Source organism: Schistocerca americana, chromosome 7, assembly GCF_021461395.2.
Source record: "Schistocerca americana isolate TAMUIC-IGC-003095 chromosome 7, iqSchAmer2.1, whole genome shotgun sequence".
NCBI classification, from domain to species: domain Eukaryota; kingdom Metazoa; phylum Arthropoda; class Insecta; order Orthoptera; family Acrididae; genus Schistocerca; species Schistocerca americana.
In genome coordinates, this window is record NC_060125.1 from 508,403,680 (window position 1) to 508,413,037 (window position 9,358).

The 9,358-nt window shown below is 46.1% G+C and overlaps 1 pseudogene; it reads right to left on the reverse strand.

Annotated features, from left to right (window-relative positions):
- Positions 1-4,817: 4,817 nt before the first annotated feature.
- LOC124623524 lies at positions 4,818-4,935 on the reverse strand (annotated as a pseudogene).
- Between the last annotated feature and the right edge of the window lie 4,423 nt (positions 4,936-9,358).

A 9,358-nucleotide genomic window follows, 5' to 3' on the forward strand; every position in this document is an offset into this window, starting at 1 on the left:
TTTTTGATTTCAACTTAAATTCTACACTGAGGTAACAGAAGTCATGGGATATCTTTTAAAAACGTGTCTAACCTCCTTTTGCTGGACGTAGTGCAGCAACTGCACGTGGCACCGACTCCACACGTCGATGGAAGTCCGCTGACAAATACTGAGCCACATTGCTTCTATAGCCAACCATAACTGCGAAAGTGTTGCCGGTGCAGGATTTTGTTCAAGAACTGATGTATCGGTTATGTCCTGTAGATTTTCAATGGGATGCATGTCAGGCGATCTAGGTGGTCAAATCACTCGCTCGAACTGTCCAGAATGTTCTTGAGACCAGCTGCGAACAGTTGTGGCCCGGTGACATTACGCATTGTCATCCATAAAAATTCCATCGTTGTTTGGCAACATAAAGTCCACGAATGGCTGCAAGTGGTCTCTAAGTAACAGAACAAAATCATTTCTAGAGAATCCAGTCCATTGCCTGTAAACATAGCCCAAAACGTTATGCAGCACCCACCACCTTGCACAGTGCGTTGTTGACAACTTGGGTCCATGGCCTCGTAGGATCTGCGCCGCATTCGAACCCTACCATCAGCTCTTAACAGCTGAAACCGCGACTCATTTGAAAAGGCCACAGTTTTCCAGACGTCTAGGTTCCAACTGATATGGTCACGAGCCCAGGAGAGGCACTGCAGGCGATGTCTTGATTCAAATGGCTCTGAGCACTATGGGACTCAACTGCTGAGGTCATTAGTCCCCTAGAACTTAGAACTACTTAAACCTAACTAACCTAAGGACATCACAAACATCCATGCCCGAGGCAGGATTCGAACCTGCGACCGTAGCGGTCTTGCGGTTCCAGACTACAGCGCCTTTAACCGCACGGCCACTTCGGCCGGCGGCGATGCCTTGGTGTTACGAAGGCACTCGCGTCGGTCGTCTGATGCCATAGCCAATTGACGCCAAGTTTGCCCGCACTGTCCTAACGGATACGTCCTACGTTGATTTTTGCGTTTTTTTTTTACGCAGCTGCTTCTCTGTTAACGCTGATAACTCTACGCAAATGTCGCTGTTACTGGTGGTTAAGTGAAGCAATCGGGCACTGCGTTGTTTGTGGTGGGAGCTAATGCCTGAAATTTGGTACCGTCGGCGCACTCTTGACACTGTAGATGTCGGAATATTGAATTCCCTAATGGTTTCCTAAATGTAATGCCCCATGTGTCTAAACTCCAACTATCATTCTACGTTCTATGTCTATTAATTCTCATCGTGCGGCCATAATCATGTCGGAAACATTTTCACGTGAATCACCTGACATGCATGAGTGTAAACAACAGCTCCACCAATACACTGTTCTTTTATACTGTATGTACGCGATACAACCGCATATGTGCATATCACTAACCCATGACTGTGGTCAATTCAATGTAAGGAGCAATCAACTAAAAACGAGACCGATGGAAAAATAGTACTTCAGCTGTTTATTATTTCGAATGCAACCGCCATAGCTCTTACTACATTTACCCAGCTGCGAGACAAGACGGGCAGGGCCTCCATGGAAAAATATTTTCGGTTGCCTACGGAATCATGATTCTACCCAGGCGTGTACCTCTTCATCCGAAGCAAACTGACTACCACGAATGTCCCTCTTCTGGGTTCCAATAATATCGAAATCACGTGGAAAGAGATCAGGACTGTGCGGAGGATGTATGAGATCTTCCCAGCGAAACTGCTGCAGCATAGTCGAAACAACGAGGCACTCCAGATCCGGAAGTCGTGATAACTTTTTTCTTTGATTGAAAGGGATCGCTGCTTATTGACTTTCTGGATCATGGAGCCCCAATTAACGCACAGCGGTAAGTGGACACTTTGCAAAAACTGAAGCACGTCATCAAGTCCAAACGTCTAGGAATGTTGACTGTCAGCATCATTCTGATGCGGAATAATGTCCGCCCACATGCTGCCAAGGTTGTCTCGACTACCCTGCAGAAGTGTTGCAGGGAAGTTTTCGCACATTCCTCATACAGTCCCGATCTCTCACCATGAAATATTTTTTGGAGCCCTGAAGAAAGACGATACGCATCCGACGATTTGCTTCGGATGAAGAGGTACGCACCTGGGTCCAGTCATGATTCCGTGGGCAGTTGGAAACATTTTTCTATAAAGGCATTGTCCATCTTGTCTCACAGTGGGATAAACGTATTAACAGTATGGCGATTACTGTTGAAATAATAAGCAAGTTATTTACATTTTTCCTATGTGTCTCGATTTCATTTGACGGCCCGTTATATAGTACGAGTGTCTTGCCAGAGACTCTGGGATATTGTGGTTGTTGGATTGCTCTGACGTCATGTCAAAAGCCGTTTCTTTTTCATGTAAATTCAACGGGTATCAGTGCTATCAGACACTAAAATGGAATCAGGGCGACGAAGGAAAATGTATATCGGATCGAGATTCGAACCCAGAATTTCCTACTTACTAGACTGATGCGGTAACCACTGCGCCATCCGGGACACTGTGTTATCACACTTGCACAGTCTATATCGGTACGCTTCACAGACGATCCACACTCCCATCGAGCGCCACCTATCCGCAGTTTTTTCTCTAATTTTGATTTGGTCTTCACAAATGTAATCCATTCAGTCATCTCACACGTATACCTGTATACAGACACAAATACCTATCATTCTCACAAATGGCTCTGAGCCCTATGGGACTTAACATCTGTGGTGATCAGTCCCCTAGAACTTAGAACTACTTAAAACTAACTAACCTAAGGACATCACACACATCCATGCCCGAGGCAGGATTCGAACCTGCGACCGTAGCGGTCGCGCGGTTCCAGACTGAAGCGCTTAGAACCGCCCGGCCACACCGGCCGGCTGTATCATTCTCACATTACAAAATAGTCAGCAAACATTTAATAACACAATAACGTTGTTGTAATTTCAATCCGTAGGCTAAAAGTCTCCAGTACATTGGATAAGCGTCTTTCTGTTAAAAAATAGCAGTAAGTACAGAGCCTCCACTATCAGATAGGTACTTCCCTGGTACGCAGTGGGTATCGAAAGAAAAAGTAAGTATGTTCTTCGAATCATACCGAAGTTGCAGCTAGGCGCAGGGCCCCAATGAAGATATTACAGTAGCTGACAGAAGTTGCAAAGATTAAACCGAAGCCGCAAAACTATCACTCTGAAATTTCAGCTGAATTTCTTGCCCTCTAAATACAGGTGGCTGTCTAAAATGCGTACAATATAAGTGCAGTGTCCACCTTTAATATGGCAATACAATTTTGAAAGATGGTTCCATTGTCTCGTACAATGTGTATTAATGGTGTAATGTTTCGTTCCTGGAATTTTGTGGTATATTTTAGTTGCCGATCCGGACAGCTTCTTTACGTCGGACTGCCACCTTTTTACTGCCGATAACTCCGCAGTGAGTTTTAATCCAGATGCGAGGATTCAAGCATACCTTCCCTATGTTACTGTCTGATATTTATACGACGCTCTGTATCTGGGCTGAGTTGCCGAAGAGTTTTTATTGCGGGAGCAGGCGTTCGTTTTCTACTGCCGTCCGAGCGCAGCATGATCGCGACACAATTCTTGTGCAATAATTTGGCATTAGCAAGGATTTTTATTGTAACTCTTCTATGATTAAGTTGTCGTAGATGAAGGGAAATACCGTTTGACTAAATTCCAAGAAGGTGAAATAAGAGCTTTAGAGATTATTATGTTTTCCTTTGCTTTTTGTGACGGGCAGGGAAATTCAAAGTTGGTAAAGACATGTAATCTGATGTGAAAAACACTTTCAGCAGTATTATTCTCTGTGTACCGTTTGAAGTGAGTCAGTTCAGTAAAAACTAGTGATACACAGACTTTAGTAAAATCTGTATACCTTTCTATATGAACTCATAATTTTGAAATTATGTCTGTTGTAGAGTCAAGAAGTTGTGTGGTTTTTGACAATGGAACTTCAAATTTCAGCCACAATCCACATCCGAAGGGATCTGTTAGAGCATGCAGGGTTCACGCGATGTTTTAAAAAAAATGTTATCTTGTTAGTTAGGGTGATAGATTTTACTAGGCTTTACTTGGTCTGTTTTCTGCATCAAAAGTGGTCCCACTTTTCGTTCATTCTTTGCAAGTGACGCTGACAAATACGCATGACTACACTCCCGAAGTTATTGTTTTCGTGTTGGCGCCAGGAAAAATCATACGAGTTGGGATAAAGCAGCTGGTCGCTAGGGATGCAACCTGCGAGGTTCATCTGTCAGATTGTATCAGTGGTTTCTGTATCACACCATGCCTCGTCGCAGATGTAAAATGCCCTATAAATAATCAATACACATCAGATTCCAAAGTTAAATCAGTTTATGTCTGCATGTATCAACCAAGTGGGGCACAACGCTGTCATTGCAGTCCTGAAGCAGAAGATAAGTGTCTGCATCACATATCAGCCAAAGGTTGCTCATCATCAGCCACATTCGTACTACCCTTTCTACAGGCTATAGAAGATCATGTTTCGTGGGGGCGCCAGGAACTGCAGACCATATTCGTGCGTTGTTGGTGCGAGCTGCTCTTCCACATTGGTCATTTGTTAGTGCTCCTACCTCTCGGCTGGCATCTCTCCGTCCGAACAGGCCTCGGGAGGCCCAACGGTACCGACCTACCGCCTTGTCACCGTAGACCGGTAGGCGTCACTGGATGCAGATATTGACTGATATGTGATCAGCACACTGCTCTCTAGGCCTTTGTCAGTTTTCGTGACCGGAGCCGCCAATTCACTGTCAAGTACCTCCTCAAAGGGCCTCACAGGGGGTGAGTGCACCCGCTTGCCGACAGCCTCGGTAGACCCAGACGGTCACCCATCCTAGTGCTAGCCAAGCCCAACAGCGCTTAACTTCGGTGATCTGACGGGAACCGGTGTTAGCACTGCGGCAAGGCCATTGGCAACGTCTAAATAAGAAGAATGGAGAAAGAAAATGAGTCACACCCCGCGAGACGTCAACCCAAAGCTCTGCGTTCTGGCCCAGATGGGCCAATTGTGAACGACCGGCCGCCGTGTCGTCTTGTGACAGTAACATCATTCGGAGCGATATGGAGGGGCATGGGGTCATCACTCAGCTCTCCCTGCCGTTGTCGATTTTCTAAGCCTTGGAGCCGTTACTTGTAATTCAAGTAGCTCCTCGTTTGGCATCACGAGACTGAGCGTACACCATTCCACTCCCACCAACAACGAAAACTTCCTGGTAGTACCAGGAATCGAACCCGTTTCCCCCGAACGGCAGCGAGCTATGGGGCGGACGCCGAGAAGCGAGTTGACAAGTTTCTTCACGTACACCTTATCCATCTGAAGCCACTTGATGAGCAGACCCAGTAGAGCTACAAAATTGCAGGGGTGTTGGTTGCTGCTTTTCATTCGCTGTTCCAAATAGTCCCAGGTATTTGCTGCGGGTTCAAGTTCTTAGGCTTACAAGTTCAGAATCAATTTCAATAAAATCATTGTAGGTGTTAGGTCTTGTTGTTATGAAGAAGGAGAGAGGGAGCTAATAAGAAGAGCGAGAGGAGACAACGGGCATTCTCATTCCGTACGCCCAGGCGTTTTTACATTTCCGTGAAAGGAGTAGGGTTGCTCCAGAGAACGCGAAGACAGCTTGGCAGTGGAGAGCGCTCGGGAAACCCACTTCCACAGTAAATGGCGCCGCGCCATTGTCAGCTGCGCAGGGCGTAGAGCGGGGAGCGGTGTCCACCTTGGGCCCGCAGCCTGGGGTCAGGACCACTCCTCCGCCGGCGGCCTACAAATGAAAACACTCTCAGCGCCCGGGATTGGGTTCCTTTGTAGGCCGCGTTCTCGCACATTTGTATGTGCATTGTGGGCCGGGATCCTGAAAAGAAACCATTGTCTGCACCCGAGGCGGCCTATTGTGGCGACCATTTATTGTATTAGTCCGAATCTTTTTCACCCCGGCGTTCTTGCGGCGCGTCCTCCGGAGCTCTTACTGCGGGGCGGCGGCGGTCCGGCGAGGCACTGCGCCGCGCATGCGCAATGGCTGCAGGTGCTCCGCCGTCTGCCCTGTCGCTGATTCCAGACACGTCCTCCGCGCCCGCGGCTATTGTGAGGGGCGACAAATGCCTGTTATCTCCGGCAGAAGAGCGGTCGCCTGTCTCAACCCACAGATTTGGTCTGGACGGTTGCTGATACTCGCAGTAAGATACAAGTTCTGTAGCACTATTGACTTTGCAGATAAAAGCCTATATACACTACTGGCCATTAAAATTGCTACACCAAGAAGAAATGCGGATGATCAACGGGTATTCATTGGACAAATACATTATACTAGAACTGACATGTGATTACATTTTCACGCAGTTTGGGTGCATAGATACTGAGAAATCAGTACACAGAACAACCACCTCTGGCCTTGATACGCCTGCACATTGAGTCAAACAGAGCTTGGATGGCGTGTAAGGTACTGCTGCTCATGCAGCTTCAACACGATACCACAGTTCATCAAGAGTAGTGACTGGCGTATTGTGACGAGCCAGTTGCTCGGCCACCATTGACCAGACGTTTTCAATTGGTGAAAGATCTGGAGAACGTGCTGGCCAGGGCAGCAGTCGAACATTTTCTGTATCCAGAAAGACCCGTACAGGACCTGCAATATGCGGGCGTGCATTATCCTGCTGAAATGTAGGGTTTCGCAGAGATCGAATGGAGGGTAGAGCCACGGGTCGTAACACATCTGAAATGTAACGTCCGCTGTTCAAAGTGCCGTCAATGCGAACAAGAGGTGATCGAGACGTGTAACCAATGGGACCCCATACCATCACGCCGGGTGATACGCCAGTATGGCGATGACGAATACACGCATCCAATGTGCGTTCACCGCAATGTCGCCAAACACGGATGCGACCATCATGATGCTGTAAACAGAACCTGGATTCATCCGAAAAAATGACGTTTTGCCATTCGTGCACCCAGGTTCGTCGTCGAGTACACCATCGCAGGCACTCCTGTCTGTGATGCAGCGTCAAGGGTAACCGCAGTCATGGTGTCCGAGCTGATAGTCCATGCTGCTGCAAACGTCGTCGAACTGTTCGTGTAGATGGTTGTAGTCCTGCAAACGTCCGCATCTGTTGACTCAGGGATCGAGACGAGGCAGCACAATCCGTTACATCCATGCGGATAAGATGCCTGTCATCTCGACTGCCAATGATACGAGGCCGTTGGGATCCAGCACGGAGTTCCGTATTACATTCGCGAACCCACCGATTCCATATTCTGCTAACAGTCATTGGATCTCGACCAACGCGAGCAGCAATGTCGCGATCTGATAAACCGCAATCGCGATAGGCTACAATCCGATCTTTATCAAAGTCGGAAACGTGATGGTACGCATTTCTCCTCCTTACTCGAGGTATCACAACAACGTTTCATCAGGCAACGGCGGTCAACTGCTGTATGAGAAATCGGTTGGAAACTTTCCTCATGTGAGCACGTTGTAGGTGTCGCCACCGGCGCCAACCTTCTGTGAATGCTCTGAAAAGCTAATCATTTGCATATCGCAGCATCTTCTTTCTGTGTGTTAAATTTCGTGTCTGTAGCACGTCATCTTCGTGGTTTAGCAATTTTAATGGCCAGTAGTGTAGTATGATGTTGCATCCCGTCTGGCCTTGAAGCATCCAATAATTTGTTGGGAATGGTGTAACAAATCAGTTGTATCCTCTCCCGAGGCTAGCTGGTCCACAACTGTTTGTAAATGGTCCTTGACCTTCTGGATGCTAGCTCTCTGACAGTGTTGACATGTGGGGATTTTACAGGCTATGGGTATACATCAGCGTTACACAGGTTGTTCATAGAGACACGTGCTTTGTGGAAATGAGCATTCTCCCACGCCTAACTTGCTGTTAAAAATGAGCTATTATATGAATTCTATTAGTAATTTCAGTGGAAGATGGGATGTACTGCCAAAGTGGTGAAAGCGGTGAACAACCTCCTAGCTTTTCCTCCATCCAGGTCGATGTACAATTGTAATCTTTGTCCGCTGGCTGACATCATAACTGTTTTTGTGCAGCTGAACTTCAAACCAAAGTACTTGAATTGTATGTTCTAAATCTTTATTTCGTGTTGCACTTCTTCTGCAGTTCCGCACATCACCACATCATCTGCAAAGGGAAAAGTATTGAATTCCTTACCAGCTTTTTGTTTCAATTTATTCATTAATTCATCCATTACAGTGGTGAGAAGTGCGGCCACAATGCGCTGTCCAGTTGCACTGCTTTGCTTGTGGTAAACCAGTCAGAATTACCATCTCATATCTGGGCGCAGCTATGACAGTGGTTATACAATATTCTTGCTTTGCTGACAAGAGACTCTGGACCACTTACCACACATTCTCATAAGTTGTCTCTAGGCATGCTGCCCTAGATTTTTTCTAAATGTGGGAAGACAAAAGTGAAATATCTTCCTTTCTCTCACTACATTTATTTAATGATTTTCACAGTGGAAACACAGCGAAAATGAGGTCTTTTTAGTTCTGATACTTCTAAACCCGTGTTGTCTTTCCTAAAGCTGTTATTCAATGATGGTTCTTAGACGGAGTTTGAATTTCTACATAAACTTGAGTCCGTGGAATTGAAGAGCGATTCGTCTGTACTTGTCACATTTGTACCTGTTTTTTAATGTTTTTCATTTTTTTAAAAAGCGGATATTACGATATGTTTCTTCCAGTCTATGGAACTTTCGATTCATTCCGAACGGTATTTAGTACACTCTAAAACTAATGTAACTCACGATTTATAGCAAATTTGATCACGTTTCTTCATATTTCACCTATGCCTGATGATTTGCTTTTGATTTGTGCTCTTCTGGGCATTTTAAATTTCAGATCAAGTCACTGTCATGTCACTACCACATCTATCTTTCAGAATTTTTGAATTTCCAGGTTCTTTTTCTGTTAGATCCATTCTGATGTACAGCTGCACAAAATAATTCATCTCGATTCGCAAGTCCTTACACCTTCTTGTGTTGGTTGCATCTTCCTTTTCCAGACTTTTTATTAGAGGAACTAAAAAAAACAGCTACTTACTGAATCTGCGTACTTGAAGAACAAATTATCTGCGCATGAAATTTCACCTTCTCTATTATAGCCTTCTTTCTCTCTGTCCTCATCTACTTCTCGTTATACCGAGCGAGGTGGCGCAGTGGTTAGCACATCGGTCTCGCATTCGGGAGGAAGACTGTTCAAACCCGCCTCCGGCCATCCAGATTTAGATTTTCCCGTGGTTTCCCTGAATCGCTCCAGGCAAATCCCGGGATTGTTCCTTTGAAATGGGACAGCCGATTTCGTTCCCCACCCATGAGACAACTCGAG